This window comes from Colobus angolensis, unplaced genomic scaffold (assembly GCF_000951035.1).
Source record: "Colobus angolensis palliatus isolate OR3802 unplaced genomic scaffold, Cang.pa_1.0 Scaffold1, whole genome shotgun sequence".
NCBI lineage: Eukaryota > Metazoa > Chordata > Mammalia > Primates > Cercopithecidae > Colobus > Colobus angolensis.
In genome coordinates this window covers 15,845,222-15,863,630 of record NW_012110918.1, presented here as the reverse complement: position 1 = coordinate 15,863,630, position 18,409 = coordinate 15,845,222, and the positions used below count along the sequence as shown (strand labels likewise).

The following is an 18,409-nucleotide window of genomic DNA, read 5'->3' as shown; positions in this document are numbered from 1 at the left end:
GCGTCCGGGGAGGCAGCCGGAGCCCGCGCGGGTGAGAGAGGGGCTGGCGACCCGGCGGTGGTGCAACGTGCGTCTGTTGCGGCACCCAGGCCCGGAGAGAGCCCTGCCGGGGTCCTCTGAAAGGAGGATCGCTGAGAGGTTGATGGCCCAAAGGAGTTATGGGGAGGAAGGGGCTGCCACAGCTCCCCAAATAGGAGCGGGGTCCGCAGCACGGCGGTGTGCGCGGGGGCTGAGCGGCGAGGGGCTAGCCGCGCGCAAGTCCCTACAGGGGGCGGGCTGGGGGCGCTCTGGGCCGAGTCCCCGAGCGCGTTAGGGAGGCTCGAGCGGGAGCAGAGGCTGCCTCTCCTAAACCTTGCCTGCCCCCAGGGGCTAGAGCAGCGCGGCCGGGCTGTGGAAGCCGGGCACACCCCTGGCCCAAACTTTCTGCCCCAGTGGCCCCGGGCGGTGGTGGGGCTCGCCCCAGGCGTCTGGGGCTCACACCCTCGGGAAGGTGGTCTCCTGTGGCGTCTCGGGGTGGCGCGAGGCCGGTAGTCATTTTGATGCTGCGGGTCGCAGCCTCCGTTCCCCAAACGCGGAGCTTCCCCTAGCGCGCAGCCCTGCGGTATTGGTGCGGGGACCGAGACGCGGCGCCCAGCGTGGAGGGGCATTGGGAACCTGTCGGGTCCCCAAGCGGCCCTGGGATCACTGGTCTCACGTGGGGTGGGGTGGGATGTTCCCGGAGTCCACTGGCGGGGGCGGGGGCCCAGCGAGGTGGGGAGAAACTCCTGGATGACAGAGCTGCCTCCCCGTCCCCTTTGCGTTCCAGCTTTGGCGAGGGACCTGATTTATTTAATGATCACTTTTAAAAAGGACTCCAGTGGAGCCGCTAGTCCCGACGCGCGAGACACCCCGCGGTGGAGGCTAAGGACAGAGACCCAAGGGATCCGTCCCTGGGTTTAGGTCCCCCTTCCCGCCCCAGCGAGGTGAAGTCGCTTCTCGGGCGCTCCTGGTCGCTAATTTCCTGCTGAAAACGCAGGCTGGACTCGGGGACACTTCGGGTACGCACCCGGGCGCCCTGGGCACTTAGCGTGGAGCAGGTAGGAGGCTAATGGAGTGGCGTCGCCCGTAATGAGGTCTTTCAGCCGGAAGCCGGCTTCGGTTTTACTGGTCTGCAAAAAATAATGAAAAAAAAAAAGTATAAACATTGCGCCAGAACCTGCTCATTAAGTGTGCATCGCGGATTCGGGGCGGATGTCTTAATTAGGCTGCGTTGTTCACGGGGATATTACACTAATTAAAACCAGACCCTCCAGGTGAGCGAAAATTGTGAAGGGAGAGAGGGAGAAAAGTTGTCGAGAAGGCGCTGCCTGATGAAAGCCGAGTATGGGCCTCTCTGGGGGCGCCCCAGGTCACTGAGCGCCAGCGGCATGGCGGGGGCGGTGGAGGGGAGCCTTCTTAGAACCATCCCGGCTTGCCTTCCTTCCCTGCCTCCTGCGGGCGAGGAGCTCCCTTTGGCCGAGGACCGAGGCTGGCCCCCCCTCCCCTCCCCCAGGACTGGAGGCCTTCCTGCGTGGGCGCCTCGCTCACCGCACACTCCTGGAAGCAACACTTAACCCCTCATTTCCTGGCTGACAGCTTCTGGGAGGGCAAGGCTGTCCCCAGGAGGGCGGCAGAGTGGGTGACGTGGGAACCCCTGGAGGGGTTAAGGAGCAGAAGCACGGTTGAAGGGACGCACCCAAGCCGAGACAGCCTGGGCCTGGCGAGTTGGCTGCGTGCGTGCAGCAGGGGTTGCCACTGGTGCTGGGCTGTTTGTTGCATGGCTGGGGTTTTCTGGCGTGAGTTGTCCATTTCTAGCAGCTAGCCACTCCCCTCCCCCCAAAGGAAAAAGGGAACCTGAATGATTGCTTTGATCCACCTTCCTCAGGTGCCTGGGGCCTAGAGAGACCGGTGCCCACCCCGGGGACCTCGGGTCGCCTCGGGTTGCCAGGAGGAGCCAGGAGTCCAGGGAAGTCCCTAGGCTCCGCCCCTTACTCGGATGGGCCTTTGCTGCAAACGCTCCTCACCCAGTGACCTCGGTCGGGAGCCACAGCGGGGCTGGGAGTATTGACTGCCCTTCGGCAGGGACTAGAGGCCGAGCTGGAGCGGAGGTGGCGGCATGGGCGGCCCCTGCCTCAGTGGCTCAGCCGGCACTTAGCGGGCGCCAGCACCAAGGACAGGGCCGAGGCCTCCACAACTTGCCCTCCTCGTCCTCCCTCCTCTACAGGGTCCCAGGGCCGCTGGAGGCGCTGCGGGCACCGGCCCTCAGGCTGCTGAGGATATGGGGAGGGCTCCCGAGGCTCATTCAAGAGCCAGAAAAGCCCACCGCCTGCGAAGAGGTAATTACAGCAAGGAGGCCTCCTGGGTACCATTCCAGAGTGGGCCTTCTGTCCTGTGCCTGTCACTTACTCAACTTGGAGCGTGGCTGATGGCGCATCAGTGAAATGGAAAGATTATCAGGCTCTTTGGTGTCTGGGGATGAACTAAGCACGGTAGTGGCCAGAGAAAATGCCATCTTCCCTGGCTGGTTCAGCCCTGATGCCTCTCCCCTGCAGCCTTCTTTGACACCTCTCTCCCAGCCACATTCAGCTCTGGCCTAAGGAGCCTTCACACGAATGTGTGGCAGTTGGAGGTGCCTTGCTGCTGAGGGCGGGGGCCCTGCTTGGTTTATCTGCCCCTCCCCCATATATGCAGATGGTGGTCTGACCCATGGCACCTGTGCCATTCGGAAGGAAGGAATGCGTAAGTCGTGCTCCTCTCCCACCCAGAAGTGCCAGAGCGGTGGTGGGGGGGACGCAGTACAGAGAGGAAAACATGTCAGTGGGCCACAGCCACAGTGCTGAATGCGAAACTGCAACATTATTTTTCAGCCCTCGCAGGGTGGGGCTTCCCTCCTCCAGCCCAGCCCAGCCCAGAGCCTGCGAGGTTTGGTCGGTTGTCTCCCTGTGTTTATTTATTTCCACACTCCTGCTTGATACTCTGTTATAAAGACAAATGGAACCTGACACGCAGCTGACATTTGGTGAGGAATTTTTTATTCTTAAACAAGTGAAGGGGGAAAAGCCATCTTGAAACTTTCTCCCCCTTCAACAGAGACCCGTTCCTTGGGAACCTACCATCCCCTAAATCCCTGCCTGCCACCGGCCCCTGCTCCTGGCACAAGACACCGGCTTCATAAACACATCCCGTTTGCACCTCCACCCTTGGATAAGCTGCAGCATCTCTCCACGCTCTTTCATAAAGCAGCACGGCATTTTCACAGGCTCATGAAACATTCAGGCAGCCTCAACATCTTACTTTCTGCTGGCTCTCTGAAGTAGGCTGCTCTCTGAGCCATCCCCGTCCTCTCTAACATCCCGGGTCTATCTCCCTCTCTCCCTGTCCGTCTGTCTCTTCCTCTCCCCCACTCTTTTTTTCTCCTGTGCTTTCTGAGTGGTGCAGATGCGTACTGTGTGATTTTCTCCTTGCATAACTCGTGAGGGTTGAGAATGGCTCTTGGTTAATGGTTGCATGGTGAGCATGCAAGGAGCATTGCATTCATACATATGCTGTGCATACACAGCAGGGCCTGTTCTGGGTTGAGGACGCACAGACAGACGAGTCGCCTCCCTTCAAGAAATACCACGTGACACAGACTGATTTGGTGTATAAAATATAGACATTTTTAAGTGCAATGCACTTAGTAAATTAGTTTGCTATCACAGTTTCTCCAACACATAAACTGACACCAAAACACGCCTTAGAGGGAGACTGGAATAATAAAGAGTATAAAGTCTGTTACTTTATTTGTAGCTTGGGGCAAGCTCACAGTCTATCAGTTGCATTTTGAAAAGTGTGGTCAGGTTCTAGGTGGAAGGAGCCGTTCTGGATGCATCTTGCTTGGGTGCCACATGAGTCACCCTCTTGGCCTGGGAAAGGACCGTCCATCATCTTTAATGTAGGGACTTAGGGATGTGCTCCACGTTGTGATAGGCCTTGTACGGATATTACAAGTGCTAAGTGCACAAGCATGTTTTCTCCCAAAGCAAAGGCCAACTCTCGGGTGCAGGGAGCTTGGTGTCATCAGGCCTCTTATCCTGGCCCTTACCTGTAAGACACATGGGGGCCTTGACTGTTCTGGCCAGGCATCCTTCTGGTTTCTTCCTGGTCTCTAGACAGACCAGCAGCTGGAGATGGTCTCCTTGCGCCTCCTCTCTCTCCTCACTGCTGCCGCCTCTGCCAACTCTCTGCACTCGAAACATTGACAAGACAATGGTACTGAAGGCTCTGCAGTCAGGGGAAAGGGGGCAGAAGAACAAGGGATGGGGTGGTCTCCTCTATGGGGAGTGTTCCCCTTGTGGGTAGAGTAAGCTGCGGCTTGGGGAGGCTTTTTAGAAGTGAAAATCAGTCTTCCCTTGGATCCGTCTCCACTCCTTCCGTGTAGGTCAGGGCCAGGTCCCGCGGGTTCCACCTGAGAAGTGGGTTGTAACTTGCTGGTGTCAACTTGAGTGGGGGGTCCTCAGCCTCCGTGGTTTCCTCTTAGGACCAAGAGTCAAGCACTTGGTATTGCAAGTTTTCTTTTAAGGTTTAATTATTTGTGCTCAGAACATATTCCCAGCAGAAAAAAGAAAGAGGGAGAATATATATATTTTTAGGAGTTTACTTGCTTATTGCTTTGGATAGCGGCTGTGCTGAGAGCTTTCTCCCAAGATTCCAGAAGAACAGAGGCCTAGGCAGAGCAACTGCACTGTACCTGGCCATCTCCCTCCTGGACCCACCATTGGTCATCAGCTCCGTATGCACAGGTCTCTGCTTGGCTGGCTGCTCCATACTTGGGAAGGTGAGCCCACCCTTCCTTGAGCGCTGGGCTGTGAGTGGAAGCCAGCTAGTGAGGAAGGTGGCCACGTATGTCTGTTTTAGCCCTTTTAGAAAATAATCCCATTTGCAGGTGAGGAAACTGCCTGAGCATAGAAAGCTGCCACCAGCCAGCCCCTGAACAGTTTCAAGTCCTTGTTTGGGGGCCCGGTTGAGATCATAACGTGTATCTTTTGTACTAGAGAGGAGAATCCTGTGTGCCTTTATAGCTCCAAGGCCTCTTGTCTTGCTTCAAAAATTCTCCCTCCATCAAAACAAACAAACAAAAGTAACACTGACCTCCAGATCAGATTCTGTTCTGCAGGGCCACCAATACTGTAGTGGAGGCAGTGTACCAGGCAAACCAAGGGCACATTCAGAGTTCTGCCCGTGAGCAGCCCGAACACCATGGACTGCAGTCCTTCTCACCCACGTCTCCTTGTCTGTGACACCAGATGAGACCCAGGGATGAAGATGGCAGGAACAGTGGCCCCCAGAGTCCAGGTGCTTCTCCTGCCCTTGCTGTCATCCTGCAGTTCGCATCCTTGGACACCAAGCAAGGCTCATGTCTCCGAATCGTTTGCTTTTAGGCAATGGTCATGAGAACGTGGAAGAGCAGGCTGTCCTCAGCAATGAGATTTTTAATGGAAAAATGGGAACCTCCTTTGGAGCCAAAGGAGATAGGGTTTTCTTGTATTAGGAAGGTCCTAATACAAGGACCTTCTCCACAATTTGGAGAAAGATTTAAAGCAGTACAAGCACCCTGGTGCCTTTAGAAATCATTTCTCACTAAACTTTCATAGCTCCAAACTCTTACTCAATGCAAATTAGAGGTTTCTCTCCTGGATTACATCAAAAACAACTCCTATTTTTTCTGGAACTTTTGAGGGCTGGGGGCTGGCTAAAGCTCCAGGGTCTGTTCCTAAGAGCTTCTGGGCACCTTGGAATCAAGCACCTGATGGTGACCCCTTCTTCCCCACGCCAGCCCACCCCACCCCACTTTTGAAAAAGCAATGGCAAGAAGGGCTTTTTAGCTTTTTGTTTTCAGCAGCGACGTATGAGGATGATTTTCTAATGCATCACACGGGAGAGCCACACACACCAGTGTGTCCCGACGTTACCTGTCACCTTGAGATCCGCGTGAAAAAAAGGAAACCCAGAGTATGCTTTAAACTGGGTCCGTGCATAGGCTCCTGATGGGCTCTGCAAAGCCTACTGACCTGCTCTGGACACCTGCCCTTCACCCTGGAGGTGTGGCTGAGTCTTCACCCGGTTAGTTTCCTTATTCATGGGAGGTTCTGAGGTTGCACATCTTGGCAGCTCCCCACTCCCATCAGCTCATTCTTATAAGACTCACCCTTTGCCCCCAGGGCACACACAGTTACATGCACATTGAAATGGAAGCGACTTCTGAGCAAGGCAGTATGTCAGTTACCTTTCATGAGACCTTAAAGCCCGTCAGGGCTGGCCGTACAACCTGTGGGTGTGGTGAGTGGATTCGGCCTGCCCCTGCTGGCTGGTGTGAGGGCTCTGTGCAGGGACAGCCTGAGGCCAGAGCTGACTTCTGACGGTGGCAGGGTTGCCTGCAGCATACTGCTGGGGAGGGCGTGCACCCTTCCCAGCCTTGTCACCCAGGGCAGGCTCTGGAACCTCAGTTTAGCCAGCTGAGAAGCAGGGACTGCTGCGTGGATCAGGGGATCTATGTAAAGCCGCTGACGTGGTAAATGGGACCCTTCCCTGGGGCTATCCACCTGGTCGAGGGAAGAGCACGTTGCTAGGGTTAGGAAGGGTCAGGGTTAAGGAATGGATTCCGAACCCTTCCCTGTGGGTACAATTATGATGCTGCTTTAAAAGAGCTCCTGATAAACTTGCAGATGCAAGGATGGCAACAACCTTAGCATGTCTCTATAGAGAGGGTGGGGTCTGAGGAGACCCCTCACTCCCTCGGGCCTGGAAGGGCTCCCTGAAGCAGCCCCCAGTAGCTCATGTCCTTAGGAACACCCTGAAGCCAGGCAGAAGGAAGTGAGGTCCTGTCTGTCGGGCCGTGGACTAGGTTGTTACCCTGGTCAGGCCATCCAGGGGGCAACAGGGCTCCTGCCTGTGCTGTGTCCTCGCAATGGGCCCACTGTGCTCTCCCCATGCCTCCACTGCCAGCGGGGTGTCAAGAGTACCACAGGGAGGCCGGGGCAGGGTGGCTCACACCTGTAATCCCAGCACTTTGAGAGGCCAAGGCAGGGAATCACCTGAGGTCAGGAGCTCAAGACCAGTCTGGTCAACATGGTGAAATCCCGTCTATATTAAGAGTACAAAACATTAGTTGGGTATGATGGTGCACGCCTATAATGCCAGCTACTCAGGAGGCTGAGGCAGGAGAATCACTTGAACCTGGGAGGTGGAGGTTGCAGTGAGCCAAGATCACACCACTGCACTCCAGTCTGGGCAACAGAGCAAGACTCCATCTGAAAAAAAAAAAAAAAAGAAAGAAAGAAAGAAAAAGAGTACCACAAAGAGAGAGGGGCACTGCAGCAGGTCCTCTTGCTTTTGCAAAGGGAGTGGCATTGGATCATCAGGAATGAGGCTCCAAACCATGCCAGTTGAATTTCCCATGAGGGAGAGGAAAGGAAGGAAGATCATGGCCTCCCTCCCCCAGCCCTTCCCAGGCTCCTTTGAGCCTACAGTTTGCAGCCACATCGCTTACCGTGCAGGCTGAGGGATTCCAGCCCACCCCTGCCTTCCGTGTGGATATGTTTTTGGATCTCAGGTCTCAATGCATGAAAAATCGAAGCACAGCTTTGCAAAGCCCATTAGAAAAAAAAACAAACTGTGTGCTTTTATTCTTTCTGGAATATTGCCTATCATTGATGTGATGCCATTAGGCACAGCTGGGGACCCCATGGCAGGGACAGGTGAAGTGGAACTAGAGGCCCGAGGGGCTTCTTCCACAGGCTCCTTGTAGACCTGGGATGGGGCATGTGGTTCACTGTTGTCCCTGGCTGCGTGCCCCCAGCTGCTGGGGAGGAGACCAACAGTGGTTGATTGTGTTCCTCTCAGGGGTGCTATCCAAGGGTACATTATTCAAGTATTTTGGAATCTTGGCAGAAAAGAGAATAAATTTAAGGTGAGAATTACTGTTGTCAGTGGTGTAACATTATAATCAACACTCCCAGACAGCCAATGCTGTGTTGAGCTTTATCGTCCAGAAGTCTGTTTGATACCTTGACAGCTGGGAACCTTTAGCTGATGGCCAAAGGGTGGGAGGGAGAGCAGGTAGACGATGGCCTGTGTTTGATGGGGGAGCCTGTTACCCTTTTCCTCACTTTTTTTTTTTTTTTTTGAGACGGAGTCTCGCTCTGTTGCCCAGGCTGGAGTGCAGTGGCGTGATCTCGGCTCACTGCAAGCTCCGCCTCCCGGGTTCAGGCCATTCTCCTGCCTCAGCCTCCCGAGTAGCTGGGACTACAGGTGCCCACCACCGCGCCTGGCTAATTTTTTTTGTATTTTTTTAGTAGAGACGGGGTTTCACCATGGTCTTGATCTCCTGACCTTGTGATCCGCCCGCCTCGGCCTCCCAAAGTGCTGGGATTACAGGCGTGAGCCACTGCGCCCGGCCCCTTTTCCTCACTGTTAAAGCCTTGTGATGGTGTCTGGGACAACTTTATGGGATGATTAAAGGCCGTCTTCCAGCAGGTACCTTTTTCTTTCTCACCGGCAGATCTCATCCTGGGACAGTTGAGAACGATACACCTAGAATCTGCATGCTTTTAACTCTAACAGCATCCTTGGGCCACGGACAAGGGGCTTTCTGCAGATCTGCCCCTTGTGTTTGAAAATACATCTGCCTGTGTGTGTGCATTGGCAGCATTGCCATAACCAGCATTCATTTTCCTGACTTGCCCAGGCTGCAGCATGCAAGATGAGTGTTGCATGGGTACCTCCCCGCCTCTTAGACTTTTAAAATAGAGCCATCTCTCTAGAACAGACAGGCACAACTAAGACAGGTCACTGATAACAGTATCAGTATCTACATGCTAAAGACACAGCCCGCCCCCTTCCCACGGGGTTCTTTCCTTGGTACAAGTCACCCAGGAGACTGACTTTGGGAGAAGTAATTTCTCCCCCTTCCGGGTATGTTTTGCTCAAAACCTAAGAAGAAAACTCACAAGACCAGACTAGGAAAATTTCAGCCCCCAAGGATAATTTTTCAGAAGGTAATGAGCACTAGAAAATGAGGGCTATAAAGGAAGTCTTTAGGTAATAATCGTAACTATAATGTTCATCACTTTGAAGTGCATTAATATATACTAAAATTACAGAAAATATTAAGTCTGCTGCAGGGGAAGGGGGCATGCTTTGGAGCTTGTGGCTAAACCTCCTGGACCAGCTTGGTTCTCCGGGCCACAGCTGGGGCTGTGTGGTCCCTGGCCTGTCCTTGCCCTCACAGAGACACCTGCCCTAAGAGAGGATCCTGTGCCCCTAGCTGGGGCCCAGTTGCAGACACCATGAAGGCTGGATGGAGAAGCAGTATCCCCCGCAGTGGGCTCCTTTTGGGGCTGTGACGTTTTATAGCCTGGCAAGGGAATGCCAAGACTCCCTGAGGGCCTGGCTCACTTTATCAGGGTCCTGCTGCTTGAGAGCGGGAGCCTGGGAGGCAAGGTGTGTAGATGCCCTAGACGTGGCCCCTGGAGGCTGCAGTCGGGCTGAGGCATTCATTCCTCTGCAGCGGCCCCGGGGTAGGGGAGCAGCTGGAGCATGGCTGTGGCAGCCGCATGCTTTCTCCTGCTGCCTGGCTCTCTGTTCCCCTCCTGACCCCTGAGCCTCTGCCTCCCCTGCGTTCCCCTTCCTCACTCCCCTCCTTCACCTTCAGAGCTAGCGGACTTCTCCAGGCGGCACGTAGGCGAGGGGCTGGCAATTGGAGGTCAAGCAGGCTGAGCTCGGAGCAGTGGGAGGAAAGATTTACGGTCCTTCCTGCCCGGCTTGATGGACAATTAAAGCCACGCACGGTTGGAGGAGAGCAGTGTCGTGAAGAGTCAGGATGGTCAGAATAAATCAGTCACCTCCACTTAGACGGCTGAGCTAGACTGCTTCCCCTGGGGTGTGGATTTGAAGGTTCTGGAATGGGCTGTTCAAAGGTTTGGCATACGCTGAGCTCCATCAGAGTCAGAGCCTGAAGACCCCAGGGGTCTCCTCACAAATGGGGCATGTGCTGTAGGGAATTAAGGGAAAATTCTGGATAATGTGTTTAGAGGGCATTTTGTCTCCAGGATACCTGGCATCTGCAAGAGTCTCAAACCTGAATGTTTGGGAGTCAGGACAGTGGACCCCCACCTGCAAGCAGAGCGTGTGCACACATGTGCTTGTGTATGCTTGTGCGCATGTATGTGTGCACAGGTGTGTGCATATTAGTGCACACATGTGCACATGTGTAGATTGTACATGCATGTGCCTGTGTGTAGAGTGTGCACACAGGCATGCATGTGCATCCTGTACGTGTCCATGTGCGTGCATGTATGTGCACATGCACAAGTGTGTTTCTACGTTTGTATGTGTACCCACGTGTACCTGTGTGCATGCATGAGCATATGTGTGCCGTACATGTGTGAGCACATGTGTGTGTCGTGTGTGGGTACTAGTGCTTGCCTCTTGGACGTCGCAGGCTCCACTTGTGTCTTTAAACACACACACCCCTCTGCAAGGCTGCTGGGAGCTGGGCTTCTGAGCATCCGCCAAGCCCTGCGGCCATCCTTCTTCATTTGTTCTGTGTGTTATTTCAGTACCTTGAAGACTCTGGCAATTTCCTCAAGGAAACTTTGTCTTTGTGGAAATGAGATGCCAGCACTCCTCGGCCCTCCCACCAGCTAATTGATGATATGATCCCGCGTGGGAGACTTGCCATTCCTGGAAATGCTCTTTATTTCGTGGGCCCCCCCGCCCCCTGCCCGCCATCATCTGATTTCTACGAGCTGCCGCACGTGAGGTGCAGAGCCGGGCGTTTGCTGTGACTCAGCCCGTGTGCCAGGCCTTTCATTAACTTGGATACTACAATTACGTGCGCCAAGAGACTGCGAGGGCCATTTAGGATTTTTCTCCCTTTAAGAAAATTTCCTTTTTCCCCAGCCAGGTAGCCCAGCCCTTTGCCTCTGCAGCTGTGGCCCAAGCCGTGTGCTGGCCCCAAGCGCTTTTCAGCTCTCCTGGCACCGACCTGCAACAAACTCTTGTTGGGGGGCTGGGGCTCTGCCATGGTTCTGTCGGAGGTGCGCAGCAGGTGGTCAAGGCAGCCTGCCCTTGGGAGCCACAGGATGTGGCCTGCTGTGGTGGCTATCATGGCCACGGCATGAATAGCAGCACGTGTGCTTTTGTGCCTGTGTGAGCACACACACACCCTGCCGGCACACGCGAGGATGACCTTTGGCACAGAACACCTGCTGCTGTGGCCTGCACAGAGAAGGGCTGACCCCAGGACAGCGGCTCCCATTCGCCTCCGTCAAGGCCAGTTGGACCCTTCACGGGGCCCTGTGAATTTCCGAGTGTGGGCCGTGGGCTTGTGTCATGTGGGGATGGAGTTGCACTGGTCTCCTGCACACACGCATACTGGCCAGCATATTTGTATGCTCGCAGGGGTAGCCTGACCCTCTTCCTCCACTTAGGAGATGCAGGCATGGAAACTTGCCCCTGTGGGTGTCTTGGGATGAATATTTGGGATCCTGGGGGGTCTGGATTGCAGAGTAACTGGGTACTGTAAGAGTTCCTCTAAATGTCGGGTCTCTTGGGGAGGGGGAGGCATGCAGCACTTCTGTGGGTGGGTGGAAGGTTGAGGAGGGGCCACCCTGGCTCAAGGTCACCCCACGGGGAGCAACCTGATCTGAGGACAGACCTGTCCGGGACTCTGTGGGACTGAGATGAGACACCTGCTTCCCCCTTCAAAGGTCATGAGATTCTGGGGGCACAGGCTGCCTTCCATATGGTACCCACAAAGCTCATTAAAAGCACCATTCAGAGGCCTTATCTCCAAAAGGAAGGCAAGAGTCCAACCCACCTAAGCACCAAATAACAACTCAACAACTCAAAAACTTATTTTTTTAAACTTCCTTGAGTTGCCATGGTTACTTGCACGGTCCTTGCGTCTCTGTTGCTCTACGTGGAGCTGCTTGGAGGAGGAATTAAAACCTCCAGGGTTCACCCCTTGGAAGGGCCTGTTTGTGCTCCCGTGTGGAGGAAAAGAGCTGGAGAAGGTAGGGATCTTCCAGGACCATGGGATGTGATTTTCCAACATTGCACTTCTGAGATGCTGGAGACAGAATTTGTCTCCCACGCTAAAATAATTATAGCCAGGAGAACAGAGAATACATCATTCTAAGTTAAGGTCCTTAACAACGAGGAGGGTGTGTGCGCGTGTGCATGTGTGTGAGTGTGTGTGCATGTGCATGTGTGTGTGTACGTGTGTGCGTGTGGATATGTATGTGTGTGCATGAGCATGTGTGCGTGTGCATGTGTGTGTGCATGCGTGTGTGCATGTGTGTGCATGTGTGCGTGTGCATGTGTGTGTGTGCGCATGTGCATGTGTGTGTACGTGTGTGCATGTGCATATGTATGTGTGTGCATGAGCATGTGTGCGTGTGCATGTGTGCGTGTGCATGGTTGTCTCTGCATTGCCACCAACTTCCTCCTGGAGTGCTCTTTTGTACTGGCCACATGTGTAAAGGCAGTGGCAGCTGAGGCCCCTGCATCTGTTGGCCAGCCTCCAGCAGGCAGCGCTTCCTGCTCCTGCGGCTTGTGCCCAGGCAATGCTATTGGAGGGCAGATATCTGCAGGGGGATTTTGGGGAGAATTGCTAGTGAGGGATGGGAAAGAGGGTGGGTCAAGGAGGAATAAAGAAGCCAAGACTCCTTCCGACCAGGCTCCTCTCTGCTCTTCAGACTGTGGGGTTCCATCCTCCTACCTGCCATGGCTCCATGGGGAGTCCCAGGGCCCAGATGTGGCCCATGCAGCCCAAAAATTAGCTGCAAAGAGGAGAGTCCGTGCTGTGGGCCAGCTGTTGGCCCTAAATGCCCCCTGCCTGGGGTCTGATTGTTTCTCCCCCATGGGATGGACAGAGTGGCAGGTCATTTCCACTTTGGGGGCCCTGCAGTCCCAGTGGCTCTTGGGGGTGTCTGCTCCCTGCTGTCCTCCCTCTCTCCTGGGAAGGCAGGAGCGAACCCCTGCCTATAGGGGGCACTTAGTAGGTTACTGTGGATGCAGAGGCTGAAATCAGGTGGTACCTTCTAAGTGTCGGGCTGTAGTGACAGGTGAGGAGGGCCTTCCCAGACCCTTCTTGTCCCAAGTGGTCTCAACCTTTCCCTCTGTTTCCCGCCTCACTAGACCATCCTTTCCTCCTGTCAGGTGGGGTGAACTGCTCCCCAGCGCTGGTGCTGGGCCACAGGGCCACACACAGGACGATGGCAGAGGGCTCATTCTTGGCCAGGGCTCTTGTTTTCCCTTGTACCCCCTCTTTCTGCCGGGGGGCGGGCAGAAAGCCCTTCTACAAGTCTGTAGGAGGACTGTGTCTGTCTTGCCATCTTACCCGGCCAGCCCTCACTCATTCCCAATGCAGACCGGAGTCCCTGGAGCACAGCTGGGCTGGCAAGACCAGATTCCCCAATTTGAGGCCAGTCTTGCTTTTCCATGGCCGGGATATTTTAGCAGCAAGACAGGAGGTGATCTCAGGCTCCTGCATTGCCTTTTTGGCAAACTCATGAGCTCGCAGTGTGAGGACAGGTGCTTTCTCCGGGAAGCATTTGGGGTGAATGTGTGTGGCAGCCAGGGGGGTCTCTCTCATGAAGTCCTTTCTTGTGTGTGGCCAGCAGGAGGGAGGCCGAGGCCAGGGGTGACCCCAGCATTTCTCTTGCAGGGTTCTAGGAGTGGCTTGGCTCATTAAGTAGATAGTGAAGGCCGATGGGAAGGTTTTGGATCCTTCTATCAACACGGGACATAGCGAAGCCATAGGTTATCACTGGGTGTATCTAAGGCGCTGAGCAAGTGGGACGTACTGACGTAGACAGGCACGCAGAGGACATGAGAAGCCTCCACAAAGCCTTCCTCTGGGCCTGAAGTCAGCACCTGCTTTCCATAGCACTTTCTGGGAGCTGTAATCAGCACTGAGAAGGAAGAGCAAAAAATCACAGATCCTGGTGGGCGTCTGCAGCTCCGTCTCCCGTATTGGGCTGTAAGTGCTTTGTGGGCAGGGGCTGCAGCTGATCCGTGTCTCCCCAGAGCACCTAGCATGGCTCTCTGCTCATAGTCTGTTCTCAGTCAACATTTGTTGAATTCTGACAGCTGGCGGGGGGCAGGGGTCTTTGTGCCTCATTGGCTCTGTGGCCTGGCTGTGCCCATGGTGGGTGGCCCTGGTGGGTTTCCGTGCCTTGGTTATTTCTGTCTCTAGAGGCTGCACTGAGAAGGGGTAGGAGGGTGTGCCGGAGGCCCTGGTCCACCCCTGGCTGGTGCTAGGCACACTCTCTCCCTGCTAATCAGAGAGCCCCAGGGCCTCGGGGCAGAGGGCTGTCAGAGGGACAAGGACCCCGGTGATCTGTAGGAAAGTCACTGTGGTTTCTGGCCCAGAGAGGAAATGGGCCCTGGTTCTGCCCTGCAGGTTCAGTGGGGCTGTGCATCAGCCCCAGGAGCTTCCTCCCCTCCTTCCCTGGAAGTGAACCTTGGAGCTTGTGCAATTGTTTCCCAGAACCAGAGTCGGCTGCCAAATGGAGCAGACTCCGGCCTCCGAAAGGGGGGTCTCAGATGTCTCTTTGAACCACCCCTCTTTCCTGGGCTCGGAGTGAGGAGTAGATGAGAGGGAGGGAAAAGCACCAGGGAGGTTCTGGATTGCTCTAGAAGATGCCAGATAATTCTGGAAGATATCCTGAGACTCCTCCAGATGTGTGACCCTGGGGCCAGCTGCATCCTTCGGAGCGTAATGTACCCCGTCCACAGGGGAGTACACTCGTGATTATTGATGCTAATGGAAAACAGAAGTGGAATGGATAATTCAAGATGGCAGATGAATCAATATTATTTATATTTAGCCTGTGAATGCGCTGCATATTTCTCCGCTGGCAGATTGGGCTTCACAATTATGTTTTGCAGAATCCAAGAATTTGCTGCCCACGGGCCAAGGGCTGCCACCTTGCTCTTCCTCTAGGAGGGTTTTTGGAAAGCATAGGAGCCCCTCGTGACTTGGCGGCCGGCTTAGAGGGAGGCGCCAGGTCCGTCCTCCCCTCTGCGCGGCTGGCATGCCACTTCCCACAGGTCTCCCCGCTGCTAACACACTCCCTGCAGCAGGGGATTGGTTAAAAGCGTTAAAGAGAGAATGGCCTATTCATACACACGTTGGGTTTTAGGCAGCTGCTTTCCACGGATGTGGAAAGAGATCCACAGTCCATTTTAGTGGAAAGGAAAGATGGCAGAGCCATCAGTGTGATTTAATCCTAAAGCATGTGGACCTGGTGCACTGTCTTGTCTTCATCTGGTATTCTCAGTGCTTAGCCCAGTGCCTGGCACAAAGCAGGTGCCCAGCGAGCGGTTGCTGACTGAGCATGTTCTTCGCTGGGGCACTGTGGGGCTCAGTGGGGGGATCGGGTTCCTGGTCTGGGGACCCAAGTCTGCTCCAAGGAGCTGCGTGTCTGCGCACCGGTTTCTTTCTGGTGAGCTTGAGCTTGCACCTTGGTGGCCCCGTTATGGTCAGCCTCGGCACACCTGGAAAGTGGCTCCTTTCTCTCAATGCCGACGGCTCTCCAGGCGGGGGTGGGGGCCATTCATCTTGTTACTGCAGGGGTGAGATGGGGAGCATCATCCCAGGGAGTGGGATCAGCGTCTCCTGGGGGCGTGTCCTGAGGACTCCGTTCTTGGTCAGCACTTGTGCCAAACATGGTCCTGTCTGGTCTCCTCTTTGAGGACCCAGTAAATGCAAACCTTCTGGCCCTCTGTGTGGCACCCACAGGGAATGGAGGATAAGAGGAACCACATGTGAAAACTCAGAAATTGCCAGTGGAGGCTTCTGAGGGTGGCTTCTGGGGTGTGCCGAGGGTGGGGAAGCACTGGGTGGGTGCTTCCTTGCATGTTCGGAGGTGTCCCTGGAAAGCCTCACAGCTGCCTACACCCCTGGACCCTGGACACCAGAACCTTAGTGTGGGCGTTGTGCTCTTTGACATCCAAGTTTAAAAAGATGGCCTCTGATTTGTAAGGTGCCTTATGTTAGACATCACATTGATTTACATCTCTATATTTAAAAAATTGGCCCTGCTCACACTGCCCTCAAGGAAGAGTGCTGTTGGGTCCTGCAGTCCCAGGGACAGGAACAAGAACCTTGAGGTGCTGGGTTTGTGTGGCTCGAGTCCTCCCTGTGCAGGGGCCGGGCTGCACAGCCGGCTTTAGGCCCAGGTGGCCCTGGAGCGGACAGCTTCTGAAGTCAGCATGTGGGAGGCAGGGCCTGGAGGGGGTTGGCTGGTGGTGTGAACGGGAGCATCTGGGGACAGCAAGCTATTTCCGTCTCTTTCCTTGCTATGGCCTGGGTGCCTCCAGGTGCCTCCAGAGGGTCAGGGCTATGTCTTCCACTTCTTGTTTGTCCCTGCTGCCCCGCAGAGTGCCATTTCCTCAGCTCCATATGCAGAATCTTCTAGAAGAAAGACCTTGTTTCTGGACTAACCCCCTCAGTCTTAAAAGCTTCCAAGGGTTTTAAAGAACATTCCAGCACTGTCTCAGCCTTTAGTTCTGAGACCCTTCTACTTCCGGTGGAGAAAGGGGGTCAGGAGACCACCTCTACCCTCTCTGGCACATAGTAAGTGCTTAATCAATGTTTCGAGAATGCAGGAGGGACTGTTGCTCTGTCCTGATGAGTCAGACAAAGGCAGGTTCATCTTCCTCAATTGTGTGCTTCCTCTGTATCCCCTTGAACCTAAAAACAGCTATCTCAGGAAGAGGGAGGACAGAGCGTTTGACTGATGGATTCCCCAGGTGCCCCAACCCTTTGGTCCAAGGGCCTCCCCACCCAGCAAGTGCCAGCAGATTTTGGTTTCTGTCCTGGAGCCCTCTGGTGCCATACTCTCTCAATTTCCTCTCCTGGCCCTTGGGAGCAGGGAGAACAGACGTTGGGCCGCCGCAGATGACCAATTGCCCGAGGCCGGGACCTGAACTGGTGCCCAGTGTGCCCATCGGGTTCTGTTGCTCCCGGACTCCTCTTGTCATTTTCAAAATCAAGACACAAAAAAGAAAACTAACATTTGTAGGAACCACAACCACATCACAAAGTTATCTAAAGTGAGCAGGCCACTCTGGTTCTCAGAAATTAGATTATTTTAGAGTTTCATTGAATTAAGAAAGGAGTCCTCCCTCAGTGTTCCCAGCTCTCTGCCCCTTCCTCTGGTAGCCCCTCGCCACCCCCACCCTCCCGCGGCCGATGAGAGATTTTCTGGCGGTGTCAAGGCAATGTGACCTGGTTCTGTAATAAAGAGGAGGCTTATTAGAATTAAGGCCTAACAGCGTTAAAAAAGCAATCTTTGCAAGATTGAGGCCACAGGGGAATTGTAAATTCTCAGCAAAGACCTCATTTAAGGATTGGAATAAAAACTCGGCATGCATGTACAGGCGTGCACACATGACGCGCCCGCCAGAGACAGACTTAGTTTACAAAAAAAGAGCTGGGAGAAGGAGGAAGGATTGGGAGCTGCCAGGGAAGGGCAGGTGGTGTCCGTCCTGGTGGGATGTGGGGTCTCCTGGGGGTGTCTGCCTGCCAAGAGTAGGCTGTGGACACACGTCTTCCTCTCTCATGGGTTTCTTCTGCACCTGCACCCCTCCCTGGAGCAGCTGCCACCCACCTCTGTCCCCCGAGAGTGGCAAGAGCCCAGTGGGGGCTGCCTTCCCTGACCCCCACCTCCGATCACTCATGCTTTTCACCTGGTGGTTGCTGCCACTAAGCAGTCTGTGGTTTGGGGCCTGCCAGGTCAGGAGTACAGCGGGCCACGGGAGCAGGGGTATGGGGTGGTGGGTGTGCCAGGCTCCTTCTGAGCAGGGAGAAGGCGCAGGGGAGCACATGGCTGTGGGATGAAGTCTAAGGTGCTGCCGTCATACAGAACATTTGGAATGTGCCAGGACCGCCTGTACATTTCCCTGTCAAGGGTCCCATGCTGCAGTGCCCAGTCTGAAACAGACAACAGCCTTGGTTTGGGCCTGCCGGGACCACCTTGGGAGTGGCTGTCCCTGGGAGAGTCCTGGCATCCTGAACCCACTTGTCCTGGGCTCAGCTCAGTGGGAGAGGAGGGAGTGTGTTCACAGAGCAGGTGGGAGTGTGTGAAGGGAACCACTCCCCGCCCAGCCTTCCCAGGGACAGGCAGTCCACAGGGTGACCTGGAAGGTCCCCATGGATCTAGCTCCAGTTGCCCACAGGGTGACCTGTTCAATAACACTGTATAAACACACATACACATGCACACACTACACACATGCACACATGTCCACACACATGCACTCACCACACATGCACACGTGTGCACATACTACACATTCCACACATATTACACACTGCACACACCACACACACATTTAC

At 54.8% G+C, this 18,409-nt stretch overlaps 1 pseudogene; it reads left to right on the top strand.

The window, feature by feature from the left end:
• Nucleotides 1–11,471, top strand: part of LOC105505347 — a 34,233-nt pseudogene extending 22,762 nt beyond the window's left edge.
• The last annotated feature ends 6,938 nt before the right edge of the window (nucleotides 11,472–18,409 follow it).